Here is an 18794-nt window from a genome sequence, read left to right on the forward strand (position 1 = left end):
GTCATGGCATGAGGAAGGTTGAGAGCCACTGTTCTATTCTGGGTTTTTTTTAATGTGTTGCTACTATTGCCACTGTTTGCTTTTATGGTTTTTTGTTTGTTTGTTAATTATTCCTTTCTCACCCCACTTGACAGTCAACTGTTCCTACAGAACCCAGCCTCCCTCGCATTCCTAACAGTTGCATCAGGATGTTGGGGAAACAATTTCAGTCCACATGAAGAAGCAGGAAAGGCTAGCCTCTTCTTACTATGACTGAGATATTGAATTGTATGATATGCTAACTACATATCAATAAAACTATCTTTTTTAAGGCTAGCACAAACAAGTGACCAAAAGGCATTTCTGAGGAAGAACAGGCATTGAAACTACCTAGCAGAAGAATTCAGAAGAATGGTGTTCAGGTACTGGCCATCAATGGACAAAAATTAGAAGCCATAAAACAACAAAACACACACACACACAAAATAAAAACAACAAAACACAATTAGAAATCCAGAAGATTGATCCTAAAATAATAGAATTAGATAACATTTTAAAAAACAGACCAGTAGAATTAAAACAATGAAAGCTGAATTAGCGAACTTCAAGACAAATGTCTTGATTCCAATGTTCAAGAAGAATAATCAATACAAGAGGAAAAAATCTGAAGAAAGTCTAAGAATTATGTGGGGCACTATCAAGAGGCACAACATATAGCTCATTGGGATTCCAGAACCAGAAGGGAAAAAAACAGTCCGCAGAGAAAATAGTGCAAGGATTCCGGAAGAAAACTTCTTAACACCATAAAAAAGGAGAACATTTTTAAAAAATCATTAAAGGATAAATAAATTAGACTCCTTTAACAGAGAGAGAGAGAGAGAGAGAGAGAGAGAGAGAGAAATACTATTCAAGGAGCTGAAAGAATGCCAAGCAGAATAGATTCCCAAAAGAAAATCACCACAGCATATCATAATCTAACTTCTATTATCAAGAACAAGAAAATAATCTCGATGTCGGACAGGGCAAGATATGACAAAGTAATAATCTGTAAATTAACAAGGGTTCATGAAGGAGGAGGAGTGGGGAGGGAGGGGAAAATGAGGAGTTGATGCCAGGGGCTTAGTTGAAGAGCAAATGTTTTGAGAATGATGAGGGCAATGAAGGTACAAATGTGCTTTACACAACTGATGTGTGTATGGATTATGATAAGAGTTGTATGAGCCCTTAATAAAATGATTAAAAATAAAAGAATCTCGAGAGTAGCTTGAGGAAAAATGGGAACAAATAAGAATAAAGTCTGATATTTCAGCAGAAATTATGCAAGCAAGAAGACAATGGAATATCAATTGTTTTCATATATCATTCCATTGTCTTCTTCCTTGCACAGTTTATATATATGTGAAAGAAAAAATTGCCAATCTTACACTCAGCAAAATCAGCTTTCAAATATGAGGGAGAAATATGAATATTTCCAGACAAGGAAAAATTAAAAGAATTTCTAAACTTAAGACCAACTTTTCAAAAAATATTAAAGGTAGCTTTTTGGACACAGTATCAACAACAGCAGACAAATATCTGAGAAATTACATAAAAGATATCACCACCCACTGATATAGAAACTACATCCCTAAGTGGGATTATAACCACTAACTTATTAGAAGTTATAACACATTTTGGGGGACACAATTAGATCCATAAGGAGGATTCAAAAAGTTTATGAGAAAATTGAATTAAATGATAATGGATTTTTTTCCACAAACTTTTGAAACTGTTCTCTCCTCTTCATTTGCAACTTGAATGTAGTTATTTCGTCCATGATCGCCTGTAGTCTTAGGACAACTTGTCCTCAATACTAAAGCAATATACTCCAGAAGATTCTTTTCAGTATCACACTTACTAAGAAGTTTTTCTTCTTTGCTAGTACAGACACAAATGATTGAAAACCCTCTCTGAGTTTCTGGAATTGTTCTATCTACTTCTTTGTGTTGGTGGTGATTGTTTCTCTTGGGACCTCACGTAATTCCCTCATATCATACATTTGCATCAATACTTAGCCAGAGACTTGGATGGGACTGCTGTGCAAATCCCCTGAGTTTTCTATTTTTTTCACTGTATATTTTAGTCTCTGTGGCTTGTCTAAAGTCTGATTCTGTCTCTTTAAGTCAGTGAAACTGCTGGAATCAGTTAGACGTTCCCTCCCTGTCATGCATCTTGATTGTGTTAACCAGGCATACTAAGTCAGCTGATTTTCTAATACAAAATGGCCAGTACCACTCCATTGCAGCTCACTAATGCCTATGATATCAATATTAATGCATTCCATTTCATTTTTTATGACTTCCAGTTTTCCTAGATTAATACTTTACACATTCCAAATTCTAATCCTTAGCCGTTGTTTTCTAGCTGTTTCTTATTATTTCAAACAGTAAATGAAGACCTCTATGGTTCCACTCCCACAGACTCTCCCTGACTCTCATCACCATGGTCAACTCAACTCAGAGAAATCAGCTCCTTTTCAGGCAAGTTTTGAGTGACCTTGGACCTGAGGGGCCCAACTTCTGGCACTATTATCCTCTGACAATGTTCTGCTGCCGTTCATTAGGCCTTTAGCATCTGACATTATTTTGAAGGTATGCATAAGGTTTTCATCAGCTACTTCCTCCCAGATGGGAAGCTAAGTCCTTCTTCTTTATCTGTTCTTAGCCTGGAAACTCTGCTGAAAACTATTCACTCTGGGTGACCCTGCTGGCATTTGAAATACCAGTGACATCACTTCTAGCATCACAGCAAGACACAATCCATCACAGCAAGACACAATCCATCACAGCAAGACACAATCTATCACAGCAACACACAATCCATCACAGCAACACACAATCCATCACAGCAACACACGATCCATCACAGCAATACACGATCCATCACAGCAAGACACAATCCATCACAGCAAGACACAATCCATCACAGGAAGACACGATCCATCACAGCAAGGACTAAGGTGTGCCTGAACCAAATCATGGTATTCTCTATGGCATCAACTTTCAATATGAAAGTTATACATTGAATAAAGAAGACCAGAGAGCAGCGGTTCCCAACCTGTGGGTTGCAACCCCTTTGGGGGTCGAACAACCCTTTCACAGGGGTCAACTGATTCATAACAGTAGCAAAATGACAGTTATGAAGTAGCAAAGAAATAATGTTATGGTTGAGGGGTCAGCACAGCATGAGGAACTGTATTCAAGGGTCGCGACATTAGGAAGGTTGAGAACCACTGCCATGGAAGAATTGATGCATTTACATAGTGGCGCTGGAGAAGAACATGAAAGTACCATGGACTGCTCAAAGGACAAATCTGTATTGGAAGAAGTAGGCCAGAGTGCTCCTTTTAGGCAAGGATAGCAAAAATTTGTCTTACATACTTTGAAATATTACCAAGAGAGACCAGTCCCTGGTGAAGGACATCATGTTTGAGAAAGTGACAGGGCAACAAAAAAGACCAAGGCCCTGAGGACATGGATTGGCACAGTAACTGCATCAATGGGATTAGGCATTGGAACAGCTGTGAGCATGGTCCAGGACCATTTAGTGCTTCTTTCCGGAGCCAACTCGATGGCATTAACAACAACATGATACTTTATACTCCTGTCAATAAATTCATTTTCTTCTTAATTTATTTAAAGTGAATTTTACAACACAGCTCGATGTGATTGAACTATGGAATGTTATGATATCTATAAGAGCTCCCAATAAAATTATTAATTAAAATTATTTTTTTAATTGTAAAAACACAAAGAAAAAATAAAGTGAATTTGAGCCAGTCTCTATGGATAGTCAAGTAATATGAAGAAAAAGATAACCTTGGAGAAATTAAATTATTCTAGTTTTATGGGCAAGAATCATTACCAGCAGGAAGTTTTTGCTTGTTAACCTTGTGCCATTAATTTCAATTAATGCAAATTCTTCTTCCTTGTTCCAATTCTACACTCACTTTTTTCCCCCTAAGAATTCTCTTATAGGTTTGTTATCATGTGAATGAATGTGCTATGCTAATTTAAGCACTCTAGTCAGGTTGGCAACTCTAGTGGCACCTTAGTTAGCTATTGAGATGCTAAGTGCAAGGTTGATAGTTCAACCATCCGCATTTCCACTGGGAGGGGGGGGGAAACAAGGCTCTTGTGCTCTTAAAGATTTATAGTCTCTGCAACCCTGCATAGTTGGAATTGACTCAATGGCAGTGAGTTTGGAGTGATTTTAATCTGTGTAACAATAGCTTTTATTTTAAATCTATATTGCTTACAGAAACAAGAATTTGTATAACAGAATGCATTTATTTTGAGTAGATACAATTCTAGCTCAGCAGTGTCTCCTGAACTGTTATTAAGGTACTCTAATAGGGGTGATAGTTACATAATTGGATGTCAACTTAATATATCAAAGTGTACAGGTGGAGTGTAGCCTTTCAGTCAAGTTACAGCCTGATGGTGGCTCCTTGTGGTCATGGCCTTCTCGTAAAGAGGGCCTTGGGAACCTCCTCCTCTCTCTCTGCCTTCCTTCACCTTCCTGCTGGCTTACCTGATGGCAGCCAGAGCCCTGGAGATGCATCTGCCACCATTAGAGTCACAAGACTTTGCACCCACCAACCTGTGATATTCCTGCATTCTGCATGATTACTTGTGACTATGTGAGCCTGAACAGGGAATTATGGACTAGTATTGGACTTATGGACTTGAGTTGGACTGGGCTGGGATGTTTTCCTGATACACAATTACTTCTTGATTTAAAGCTCTTCCTTCTACTTACATGAGTGTCACTGGATTTATTTCTCTAGGCAACCTGGCCTACCACAAGGGCACAGTGAAAATGGTTCTATAGTTCATTGTTATGCTAATTTATCAGGAGATAATACCGAAACGTGGGGGTAGATTACAGAAGTAATCATCATACAGAAGCCTCTAGTCAGACCCTCAGGTCCCTATTTCTCAAACATAGCTGCACAGAGATAATTTTCCAACAGAACTCAATGCCTAAGGCAAAACACTTTGTTGCTGTATGAATTGTTGAATAAAGAGCTAATGATCTATTATGTAGACTTTCACCCAATTCACAATGAAAAATTAAAAAACAAAACCCACTATCTTCTAAATTGCTCACTAAGCTATTGTTTGGCCTTAAGGTAATTCCAGGGAACCAATGTCTCCGAGATTCAAAAGAACACTTAAGGGCAGAGAGATGGTCTCTGGCTCACCCCAATTCTGTGAATTCTGAAATGTGTATTCCAGGAGAATCTAAACAATTCTGTCATTTCTCTTTTGTCATACATTATTGGATTGACATGTTCAGTCTGTTAAGTTAAGCTTGATTAATGTCTGGTTTTCCCCTAGGACCACTTGAGGTTGATGATAAAATCACATTTTTGTACCTGGTCTCTGGGCTCTAGTAAGTTTACCAAGGAAATGCGTGTCATCCTTCAGCAGTACTTGGGAAACAGATTTTGCTTCAGACACATTGAATACCTGGATGAAGCTATCTGCATTTGGAAGGGTTAGCTTGGGAATATGTGTTTTAATAGTTACAAGTCAATTGTATGTATGTGTTTATGCTAAGGACTTCCTTTCAGGGGGAAGCTTAGGAAGGAAAAAAGTTTATTTTCTCCTTGTTTTGAATCTCCTGTTGTGGTTAAAATATTCTGAAGACCTTAAGAATTTAATGTGCTCAATAAATGAGGAAATGACTTTATTAAGTCCAAGTGCTTGGTTTACTTACCTTACAGAATCTGCCTTTATGAAACCTTTATTGGGATCAATCTAAATAAATTTATTATCAATTTATGTTCTCCTTTGTCACACCTGTGACACTTGTCCTGATGTGAGCTGCCATGTGGCACTTGTCCCTCTTATTGAAATCACCCTATGTGAGGTAGTACCGATGAAGAACACAGCTTTCCCAGATCCTGGATGCTGCCTCCCCCAACTACCATGATCCGAATTCTACCTTGCATGGCTGGATAGGGCAGAGGCTGTACACTGGTACATATGAGGGCTGGAGGTACAGGGAATCCAGGGTGGATGATACCTTCAGGACCAAGGGTGTGAGGGGCGATGCTGGGAGAGTGGAGGGTGAGTGGGTTGGAAAGGGGGAACTGATTACAGGGATCCACATGTGACCTCCTCCCTGGGAGAGCGACGGCAGAGAAGCGGGGGAAGGGAGACTCCGGATAGGGCAAGATATGACAAAATAACAATGTATAAATTACCAAGGGCACATGAGGGAGAGGGGAGGGGGGAGCGGGGAGGGAGGGGAAAAAAAAAAGAGGACCTGATGCAAAGGGCTTAAGTGAAGAGCAAATGCTTTGAGAATGATTGGGGCAGGGAATGTATGGATGTGCTTTATACAATTGATGTATGTGTATGTATGGATTGTGATAAGAGTTGTATGAGCCCCTAATAAAATGTTTAAAAATTAAAAAGTAAAAATAAGAAGAATGGTGCGATATAGCACCGATAAAGAAAAAAAAGAAAAAGAAATCACCCTAGTCTGGATCATACCTGAGCAGGTAAAGGGCCCAAGACCTAAGGAACCAGTTGCAAGGTTGGATTCCTCACAACACCATTACATCTGACTCCCTGGTGCAAAGTTTGGGTTTCCTCATTATTCCCACAAGAACCCAGGTGAGGGTACTTGCTCCTCCTCCTTGTTTCTAACCTGTTGACCCTACTATGCTCTAAGGATCTAATTTACTTACGACCACACCTCACAGAACTCACGGAAGGTACTGTACTCACGATTACTGTTTCATGACAGCAAAAAGGATGCAGGTGAAGAGATGCATAGATATTTCAAATAGTTGTAAACTCCAGGGTGTTAGCAATTGTTCCTTAGGAATTTACAGATTGAATTATATTCTCCCAAAAATGTATGTTGTAAATCTTAACCTCTATGTCTGTTATAATCCCACTTGGAAATAGGTTGTATTTATTATGTTAATGAGACAGGGACCATATAGGGTATATCTTGAGTCAATATCTCTTTTTAAAAAATGATTATGAATTAGGTAGAGGTTTATAATTCAGATAATCAATTTTGTATTCAGTCACTTAAAGTACTTTTTAAACCATCCAATAGCCTGCCCTGTGCCCCCACCCCCACAATCTTGACTTCTCTTCTCTCTAGAGCGTAATGCTATCTTCCCCTTCACCCATGTTAACACCTGTCTAACTTCCAGTCTACTGCTTCACCTTCTGGGGTAGGCTGCGCTGTCAAGAGAAACAAAATCAGTGACGCTCACGTTTGTATTTCTCAAATATCTTATATAGCTTTGCATCAAGAAATAATCCTAGATGAAGAATGGAACCCAGTTCAACTTAAGTCTAGGGGTACAATGTTAGCCAGAGCCCTCTTCAAACTCAAAGTTAGAGGGCAATGATGAAGAAAGGTAAAGTGGGATGCAGGTGGGGAAGAATAGCAGAAACCAGAGGGAAGGGCGACAGCGGTTGGTGTGAGATTTGAAAATAATAACTATCTGCTCTTCACCTTCGCTCTTGCGGCTTGCTGGGCAGGTTCAGTCCGCACCTTGTCGCCATGCCTCGCAAACTTGAAGAGATCAAGGATTTCCTGCACACAGTCCGGTGAAAGGACGCCAAGTCTGTCAAGATCAAGAAGAACAAGGACAACATGAAGTTCAAGGTGCGGTGCAGCAGGTACCTCTACACCGTGGTCATCACCGGCTGGGAGAAGGCCAAGAAGTTGAAGCAGTCTCTGGCCCTGGGTCTGGCAGTGAAGGAGCTGAAATGGACCCGGCTGGCTAATGCGAACTCCAATGAAAACTTTAAATTCTGGTAACTGGACACCCCCTTACAGAAGGGTCACGGGGAGAAGATGAGCCAGTCAGGGTGCAGTGTAGCAATGATGAAACATACAACTTTACTCTAGTTCCTGAATACTTTCTGCCCCCATCCCCCCATCATGATCCCAATTCTACTTTACAAATCTGGCTAGACCAGAGGATGTACACTGGTACAGATAGGAACTAGAAACACAGGGAATCCAGGACGGATGATCCCTTCAGGACCAGTGGTGAGAGTGACGATACCAGGAGCGTGGTGGGAGGTTGGGGTAGAAAGGGGGAGCTGATTACAAAGATCTACATATAACTTCCTCCCTGGGGGATGGACAACAGAAAAGTGGGTGAAGGGAGGAAGACAGTGTAAGACATGACAGAATACTAATTTATAAATTATCAAGGTTTCAAGAGGGAAAGGAGTGCGGGAAGGGAGGGGAAAAAACGAGGAGCTGATACCAAGAACTTAAGTGGAGAGCAAATGTTTTGAGAATGATGTACAAATGTGCTTGACACAATGGGTGGATGTATAGATTGCAATAAGTTGTATAAGCCCCCCAATAAATGATTTAATTTTTTAAACTTTAAAAATAATAATAACATCTATAATATATCAAAGGGCCATGAGGTTTGAATGGGGGAGGGGGGAAAAAGGAGGAGCTGATCCCAAGGGCTCAATGGAAAGTAAATGTCTAGAAAAGATCAATGGCAATATTTGTACAAATATGTCAGATACAATTGATATATGGCTTGTACCAAGAGTTGTAAGAGCCTCCAATAAAATGATCTTAAAAAAACAACAGTGGGACTCAGGACACTCACAGGCTGCTGGGTACCCTCCCAGTCATCTGCATCCAAGGTCAGTGGAAACATGACAGGTCATGGACAGCTCTCAGGGTTGGATGGCCCACATGGAGTCATCCCTGGAGGCAGAAACAGAGTCCCAGCAAACAGGAAGGAGAAGGGACCATGACAATAGTGAAATTGACATATCCCAGGGGGGTGATTGACCATGATGTGCTTCTTTGTTTATCTGGGTTTTTGCTTCCCTGCTTGTAGCTTGCTTTTTTTTAGAGGGGTGGGAGGATGTGTGTGTTTTGTTTGGTTGGTTGCTTCTTGGTTTATGGCTGCTGTTGATGCAGTTGATCTTATAGGGTTGTGAGCCAATGTAAACCTGAGATGTGCAAACCCATGGACAAGCAGATAGAGCCTGGGCGCCTAGTGCCTATTTAACTCTAGCCCCAATTCAAGAACAGTTTGTTCTGATAACATGGCCCAGCTCTGAAGATAAGGGTGCTACAGCAAAGCGTGGTGAAGAAAGCAGATGGTGCTGAGCTATCAAATGCAGTAGTGTCTGGGCTCTTAAAGGCTTGTATTCAAACAAGCAGCCATCTAAGCGAGGAGTCAACCAAGTCCACACGGAAGAAGCATGCCTGCTTGCGTGATCCAAAGATGACAATTTAAAAATCTGAATATGGTGAAAGGAAAAGTATCAGACCTAAAATTATGAACACCCCATCTGTAAAAAGCTATGGAGGACAGTGGGAGCCCACAACCCATCTGCACAGTATCTGGTCAGACTGAGCCACTGGCAGATCCCCTCTAGCCACAGGCAAGAGTCTCTGGACAGCCTTTACTCTCAGGCAGAGACCAATGTAATCTTGATTATGTTGGATCGAACTCAATACTTGGCCAGATGACCTCCTTAGAGACCCAACCTGAATTGGTTCAGGGTGCAAGTAGCTCCTACTTGTTCCATCACAGAAATTTCTTCCCTGCCTTTATGAATCCTGATGGGGGTCTTTTCTTTCTTACTTATTTTTTGTATTTTGGTCTTTATAATATCATTATTATTTTATCCTTCCCATATTTTGATTTCATTTTTCATTGTTTCTGTTTGTTTTCCCAGTTTGTGATGCACGGGAGGAATGGATGCAGAGTGATCATAACTGATACAAGGCTCGATAGGGGATTCAGGAGTGGGGGTTGGGTGACAGGGAGGGAGAAGGGGATTTCAGGAATAAAAAGGAAAGCATGAAGGAGAGGGAGCACGAGAAATGAGTGTGATTGCACAACTCATTTTTTAAAATCTTTTTATTGGGGCTCATAAGGCTCTTATCAGAGTCTGTACATACATCAATTGAGCAAAGCACCCTTATACATTCGTTGCACTCGTCATTCTCATAATTCACCTTCCACCTGGGTTCCTGGAATCAGCTCGGTTTCCCTTTTTTACCCCTGTCCCCCTCCCTCCCCGATCCCACCCCTGGTCCCTTGATAGTTTATAAATAATTATTTTATCTTTTTTTTTCCAATTCTTTTTTTTTTAATTTTAACAATTTATTGGGGCTCATACAATTCTTTTAAATAATTATTTTATCTTATCTTACACTCCCCGGCGTCTCCCCTCACCCGCCTCCCCATTGCCCATCTCCCAGAGAGGAGGTTACACATAGATCTCTGAGATCGGTTCTCCTGCACAACTCATTTTTAAAGGCGATTTCACCATGGGGGGAATATTCTAAAATTGAGATGGCAATGGCTGCACGATTCTCCTTTGTATGATTGAATGATTGAATTGTATGAGATGTACATTATGTGCCAATAAAACTTATAAAAACAAAATAAAATGAAGGACCCCTGGTGGCTCTGTGGGATAGGCCCTGGACTGATAAATGTAAGGTTGCCAGTTCAACTTAACCAGCTGCCTACAGGTGAGGCTGATTGCTCCCATGAAAAAACAAAATAAAATGAAATTCAAGATATTTTCATCTGTGAGCTTGGCTTAAATTCCTCCATTTATTTAAGCTGTCTTTTATATGTGACAATAAAACCTTGTACTTTCTCCTTAAATAAGAGCCTCATGTGCTGTTAATAATAGACACGTGGTGGTGGTGGTGGTGCTGTCAAGTCAGCTCTTACTCATGCCTGCCCTGTGTGTGTGCACAGAATGAAACTCTGCCTGGTCCCACACCATCTTCACAATCCTGACAGTCCAGCTCGTTGTTGCGGCAACCGTGTCCCTCTGTCTTGTTGAGGAACTCCTTCTTTTTCATGCCCCTTCTTCTTGTTCGATGCCCCTCTAGTTTCCCAAACATGATGTCTTTTTTTCCCAGGGACAGTCAGAATGTTCCTTAGAAGCAAGGATGGCAAGACTTTATACAATCTGCTTTGGACATGTTGTCTGTAGAGACCAGTCCCTGGAGAGGGACATCACGTTGGGGAAAGTAGAGGGGCAGCAAAATAGAGGAAGGCTCTCCAGGAGAAGGACTGACTAATATTGTTACTACGACAAATATGCTCAACTGTGGGAACGATTGTTAGGATTGTGCAGGGCTGGCTGTGGTTTGTTCTGCTGCACATAGGGTGTTAGTGAGTTCAAACCAACTCAATGCCACTTAACAACAACAAAAGCAAAAATAGATGTCCACCTGTAGGGGAGACATGAAACAGGATCTATATGTTATACCAAATACAAAAACAAACTAAAAACAGTTCAAAGATCTAAATGTTAAATCTAAAACTATCCAATTCCTGCAAGACAGAAAACACAGGAAGAAAATTATGTTTTGTAAAAATAGGACAACAAACATTACAATAAATGCTTGAATAGAAGAAGAAAAAATAGATAAGTAGGTTCTCAAAAATTAAAAACTTACTGAAAAGCTTTATTGAATTAGTAAATATCTAAATCCACACATAGTTTACAGTGGAAAAATGTGAAAAAAGTAATAAATAAACAAGATACAGTCTGGGGGAAAAGCCTTTGGAAACACTCCAATATAAGGCTAAAATATAAAATCTACATAAAATTACACAAGCCAACAACAAAAATACAACTCTTGGACACCATTTTGACTTTGTACTAATGCCCTGCCTACCCAGATGATGTATCCATGTCTTTGTCCCATTAAAGACTTCATAAATGTTTTCCTGAAATTGCAAAAAAAACCAAAAACCTCAATCACAAAGTAAGAAAAGGACAGGGAAAGAACTTTAACCAAAGAGGGCATTCAAGCAGCCAACAAATGTATGAAAAAATGTCCACATGATCATTATGCACTATTGCTGTTATTAGGAGGAAACGGACCCATAAGCCTGCCTTACCAGAAATATGCAGCCTGAATGTACATCTCCTGGTGATGACCATATTTGCTCTGCTGTTTCAACCCATTGCTTCCTATATCCCCAAAAAAGTTGAAGCCTGGAATTTTTTTAGATTTGTTTCTCCTATTAGAAGCAAAAGTAAATCCTCCCAGGGAGGGTTGGACCTTTATCACCTTTATCTTAGGCCTCAATGAATTTCAACTATAATTTTGCAAGATAAAAGTAGTTCACATTAAATAAGAAAAAAAAATCACTAAACACATAAAGAATGCAAATGAGCAAAGTCATTTACAAGAGAAACAGACACCTGGTCGATAATTTCAAGAGTAAAAATGTATTTATAATAAGGCTTGGGGCAGGGAATGTATGGATGTGCTTTATACAATTGATGTATGTATATGTATGGATTGTGGTAAGAGTTGTTTGAGTCCCTAATAAAATGTAAAAGAAGAAAAGAGAAAAAAATGATTAGGGCAAAGACTGTACAGATGTGCTTTATACAATTGATGTATGTATATGTATGAACTGTGAAAAGAATTGTATCAGCCCCAATAAATTGTTAAAATAAAAAAAATAATAATAAAAATAAAAAATAAGGCTTTTTCTTCCCCTCTCTGGTTTAAACTCCTGGCAGAAAAACAAGGCTTTCCACTTGCGTAAAGATTTGCAGTCTGCAAACCCACCAGGACAGTTCTCAATCCTGCAGCGTAGATAGGAGTCCTAACTGACTCAATGGCAGTGTGTTTGAATTTTGAGTTGAGTTCACTCCTTGGTAGTAACCCATTTTCCATCGTTGTACATTTGTTTTGTTCTTGTTGTTTTTAGATGCTATTGAGTTAGTTCTGATTTATACACAAAACCCTTCTGGTCCGGTGTCTCCTCACAATTGTTCTTGTGGTTGAGCCCATTGTTGCAGCCACTGCGTCCATCCAGCTTTTTTTTTTTTAATTTAATAAATCTTTTTATTGGGGCTCATACAACTCTTATCACAATCCATACATACATCAATTGAGTAAAGCACCCTTATACATTCGTTGCCCTCGTCATTCTCAAAATTCACCTTCCACTTGGGTTCCTGGAATCAGCTTTTTTCCTTTTTTCCCCTCCCCCTCCCTCCCCGCCCCCCCTCCCCCCTGAACCCTTAATAGTTTATAAATTATTAATTTATCTTATGTGTCCATCTATCTTGTGGAGGGCCTCCTTCCTCTTTCTCACTGGCTCTCGGCTCTACTAAGCACGATGTCCTTCTCCAGGGACTGGTCTCTCGTGATAACAGGTTCAAAGTACATTATATGAAGTCTTGCCATCCTTGCCTCTTAGGAGGATTCTGGCTGTCCTTCTAAGACAGTTGTGTTTGTTCTCTTGGCAGTCCTGGTACTTTTAATACTCTTCCTCAGCACCTTCATTTAAACGTATCTGTTCTTCGATCGTCCTTATCCAATGTCCAACTTCCACACATGCCTATTAGGTGATTGAAAATATCATGACTTGGATCAGGTGCACCATAATCCTTAAGGTGACATCCTTGCTTTACAAAACTGCTTTTTGGTGTGTGTTTTATTTGTATTGTTCTAGGAGTTACCATTTTACCTTTAAACACATATACACACAAAAAAACGTTTTTCATTATGCTGCTCAAAACACAGAACTTTAAGATGTGTATCACTGCCTTTAAAAACTAAAAATAAAGGGTAGGGGAAGGAGTGGAAAAAGAGGAGCTGATACCAAGGGCTCACTCAAGTAGAAAGAAAATGTTTCAGAAATGTTGATGGCAACATATGTACAAGTGGGCTTAATACAATTGTATGATGGATTGTTACAAGATTTGCAAGAGTGTGGATTGTATCAAGAGTTGTAAGAGCCCCCAATAAAATGATCTTTTAATAAAAAATTCAAAACAAAAAAGATTTGTAAGAGTCCTAAAGAAAATGATTAAGGGGGGGGATAAAAAAAAAGAAAATGATTAATAATAACAATAATGAAGCATTGAGTGGATTCTGATTTATAGTGACCCTATACAGGGTTTTGGAGGCTATATTTATTAATCATCATCTTGTTTTCGGGTATATTAATATCCCTATTTTATAAGTGGGGGTAGGAAGCAAATTATAACGGCTAAAAAGAAATTTCAGTTGCAGGCCTAGGGAGAAAATCTCGGGAAATGTTACAGTGTAATAAACATTCCCTGCCATCAGTCCATTCAGACTCATAGTGACCCTGAAGGACACAGTAGGACCATCCCTGTGATTTTCCTGGGTTGTAAATATTTACAGGAGCAGTTTCATCTTCCTCCCCAGGATCAACTTGGCATTGATCAAACGTCTGACTAGCACCCCAATGTATAGTCACTCTGCCCAGGAGGTCTCTGTGTAGCTTGAGATCCAGGCTCAAGGTCTATTTCCCTAATCTTGGTAACATCCCTCCTTCCGTCTTTCTTTCCCCTCTCTATTGCAAAACACACTTTGAAGTTTTAAGGTACCTGTTATGGATTGAATTACGTCTTCCAAAATATGTGCCTTGGTTCTCAGTTCTGTGTAATTATACTCCATTGTAATGTAATTATTTTGCGTGCAGTTAATCCTAACCTCTATTAGCATAGGAATGAGGGCAGTTATGTTAATGAAGCAGGATGCAACCTACAGGGTTAGTATGTATTCTTTTTTTTTTTTCATCAGGGGATTCTGAATCACTCACTTTTGAGTAAAAGGGGTTAAAGAAGGAAACAGGGATAATTGGACCCAGGGTGCCTGTACTGAGAACCTCTTAGAAGTAGAAGACACTGAGAGAGAAAGACTCCCCCTAGAGTCCGCCTTTTGAATTCAGATTTGTAGCTTCCTAACCTGCAAAAACCTAAATTAAAAAACCAACAAACCTAAGTGTAAACTTGTTAAAACCATCCACCTGCGTTACTCCTTTTATAGCAACACCAGATTGCTAAGACAGTGCTTCCTTCTTACTATTCTGCAACAGTGGGAAGTACTGTCCTGTTCCTGGCACTCTCCCCACGCTTACAAACGTAATTCTCAGTAAATCACCTTCGCGTATGATCCAATTATTATTGTGTAGATTTGGTTTACTCTTGGTCTAGTTATGTCCTCTGCCTTGTAAAGGGAGAGAATAACTTCAAGTCAAAGCTTGTCAGCAATTTGCTCTGTAGCTTTGGTAAGCCCCTTTAGGTTTCTCACCTAGGTTAACAAGGATCAAGAGAGCATCCTAGAACATTAGAATCTGCAGAGATCTCAGAGAGCTCATACAGGGTAACTCCGCACTGCCCAAGTGGGGAAAAGTTACTCACCTTTTACACACACACGCACGCACAGAGAACCCCGGTGGTTGGACTGCTTGATATGATTGACCTCGTGAGTTGTATGATATGCGGATTATGTGCCAATAAAACTGTTGTAAAAAGTCAGAGAAGGAGAAAGAGTTAGACTGCTAACAGAAGGTGGGGCGGTTCAAACTCAGCAGCTACTCAGCGGCAGAAATCGATGCTACCTGCTTCCCTACAGAATTTTTTTTTTAAGCCAATGCTGAATTTTTCTTGCATGTGCATTTTAAATTCACTTATTTAAAGAGAGAAGTTTTATAGAAATATTAATTGGCTGTGAAAAGCAAATGGACGTAAAGGAAAAGCCTAAACGGAAAGAGATGGAAGGAGATGCTTGTTCTAGAAGAGAGTCTGGCTTAGAACATTGGCAACGAGGCTGGTGTTATGAAAGGCGTAGGAACCCAGGAACCAACTGCATGTGGATGGAGGGATAAGGCTAAGGGATCAATAGGAGTCCTGAGAAAGGGCAGTCCAGAGGGGACATGGCTTTGGTAGACATCCAGGTCACTGTTTCATAGACTGATGTGACGTAGGGTAGACAAGTCTAGACTTTTATGCCGTAGGTGGAACCCAAGATTGGCAGTTAGGAGAGCAGTCAAGACAGATTGGGGAGCCTTGTGAACTCTGGTGAGAGCTAAAGAATTTCAGTCGAGTTCAGCAGAGGACGTGTCCCAGGAAGGCGGTTAAAAGTGAAGTAGAAAAAAAAAGAGAAAAAAAAAAGTGAAGTAGAATGTAGTATGTAGACTTCAACTACAGGGCCATTTCTCTGACCATCCCGTCTCATTCTCCCTTGACTCCGAAAGAGTCACTGCCTCAGGTAAGTTCAAACAGCAGAACAGGCAGAAGAGAAAATGTACATAACACACAGTCCCTAGGCGGAAGACCAGATATTCTGGCATGAGCCAGATTAAGCCCAATGATTCATATGTCATCAAAAATAGATGCGGATAGCACCTGGGCTGAAAGGCATCCCTTCACTCACCCCCCTCGGCCCCACACGCCTTTAAGGCCCACAGAGGGGTGAAGGAAGAAAAACTATGGCAATGGGGGTCAGGGCACTAACTCACCAAGGGGCGGGTATTGTTCACATCTCCACAGGAAAGGGAGAGTTAGAGTAGACCTCGTTCCAGTGTGCCAATCCTTGAGGGTGAAGCCCTGCTTGGAGCAGCTCATTCCTAGAGGTGAATGCAGGGCTGGCCTCAGCTTGAGCCTTGATGTCCTCTCCCTAGATGACAGCCCTGCAAAGGACAGCCCTGAAGATACAGCTCCCAGACTTAGGCCTGTCTGACTTGCCCACATGGGGGCAAACCAAGAGGGGAGTGCAACAGACCAGTGATGGGAGCGAAGCCACCAAGTCCCGGAGGAACCCGGACTGTAGACTTCGGACTCAGAGGGCAACGCTTGGCACCCCGTCTGAACTGGTTGGGGGTTACTCACAAGGGGGCCACACTGAAAGACTAAAGGTGTAACGGGGTGTGTGTGTGCACTAGACTGCTCCATCCCTGACTGCAGGAATAGCAATGGGGACATTTTAGAAACGCGTCCCTTTCAGACACAAACGCTGAAGACTTACAGGGTTTATGTGTTGTTGGGTATGCTCAGTGTCAGAATACCTGTTAGACTTGTGATTATCTGTATGACCCTTTGTGTGTGTGTGTGTGTTTATTTATACGAGATAGGCAGGAGAGGTTCCTGGGGGCATTGCGGGGAGGAGGTGGGGTGGGGATAGGGCAAGGTTAGTGGTGAGCCAATAATGATGGGTACAGGGGAATGGTAAGTGTTCTAAAATTGATAGCAAGGAGGGTGGAAATTTCTGGTTGTGTTTGATCAATCAAATTGTATCAGAGAAGAATTAATGCGAGGTGACTGATGGGTAAACATGATAGTTGGGCAGGAGGGAAAAAAGGGGAAAAGAAGGAAAAATATGTATAAATGCAAATATATAAATGTGTGCATTTGTACATATATGTATATATGAGAAAATGCAATAAGGAAGCAGGTAGACTTTGGGCCTCTACTTAAATCTTACCTCAGTACAAGAGTTTTTTACTATAATGATTTTTATTTGTTTTACCTCATTAATCATGTTAGATTTGCATATGTTCATTTGTATATTTAAGAGTATTCGGTACATGAAAGCCAAGATAGATAACCCTTCTGAAACAGTAACAGGGGTAATGGTTTCCTGAGAGCACGGGAAGAAGCGGGGCAGAGGGGGAAATAGGGAGCGGAGAGCATTGATGGCTGTATATCCCCACTTGATGGGATTGAACAACAAAATTGTATGTGATGGATATATTGGATTGTTTAAGATATGGCAAAAAATAAAACAAACTATTATAGGGGGAAAAAGCGTTCCTGGGGAGTAAGGTGGGGGAGGTAGGGGATATAGGGGAGCTGATATAAAGGAATTCAGGAAAAAAATGTTTTGAAACTGATTGTGGTAGCAATTGTACAATACTGCTTGATGTGATTGAACTATGCAATGTTATGATATCTGTAAGAGTTCCCAATGTGAAAATGAAAAAAAAAAAGATTTATAGCCTGAGAAACCCTATATGGGGTCGCTCTGAGTCTGAATCAACACGGTGGCAGTAACATACACACATAAGCACACACGAGCATGAGCACACATATGAGAGGCTTCTTAAATTCTGTGGGAAAGTCTGGGCTTTTAAAGTCATTTTTTGGTCAGGAACACTTATTCTTAGATTATAAATCATAATAATTATTAATATTTTGCCATATCTTGCACCATCCAATGTATCCATTCACCTATAATTCTGTTATGCATTCCCCTTGAGTGGGATTATACAGTCATCTTTACTATTGGTTCCCCTCCCCTGCTTTACCCTCTCTTTCCATACCCGCCCTGCCCCCAGGGAACTGTTACTCCCTTTACTATTTCTGAATGGTTTATCTATCTTGGATTCAATGCATCCGATGATCTTCATTACACAAATGAATACATACAAATCTAACATGATTAATGAAGTAAACCAAATAAAACTCATTATAGTAAAGGAAGAAAACATTAAAGAACTAGAAGATAGTTATGTGGTTCATCAGTGCTAGACAGCACCCTGGATTTATCATCTTTTCCTTCTGAGAGCGACTGTTCGATTATTTTACAGGTGGGTCTTGGGTCTCTAGTATAGCTACATCCCTTCACATTGATTTGGTTGCTTGTTTTTGAACTTCTGATACCGCTTTCCTTTTTTTTTTTTTTTAAATCTGATACCTCTTTCCATTGACACCTCATGATCATACAGACTGATGTGATTCTTGTGGACTTTGTTGCTTCCCTGTTAGATGGCAGCTTGTTTAATTATAAGCCTTTAAGACCCCAGATGCTATATCTTTTAATAGCTGGGCCCCATTAACTTTCTTCACCATATTTACTTATGCACCCATTTGTCTTCAGTGATCGTGTCAGTAAGGTGAGTATCATACATTGCCACATTATTAGAACAAACTGTTCTTGTACTGAGGTAAGATTTAAGTAGAGGCCCAAAGTCTGTCTGCTTCCTTTGTGTGTGTATG

At 40.4% G+C, this 18794-nt stretch overlaps 1 pseudogene; it reads left to right on the forward strand.

Annotated features, from left to right (window-relative positions):
* The first annotated feature begins 7557 nt into the window (after positions 1-7557).
* LOC142426231 (large ribosomal subunit protein eL38 pseudogene) lies at positions 7558-7818 on the forward strand (annotated as a pseudogene).
* Positions 7819-18794: the final 10976 nt, after the last annotated feature.

Source organism: Tenrec ecaudatus, chromosome 14 (genome assembly GCF_050624435.1).
Source record: "Tenrec ecaudatus isolate mTenEca1 chromosome 14, mTenEca1.hap1, whole genome shotgun sequence".
Classification (NCBI taxonomy): Eukaryota; Metazoa; Chordata; class Mammalia; order Afrosoricida; family Tenrecidae; genus Tenrec; species Tenrec ecaudatus.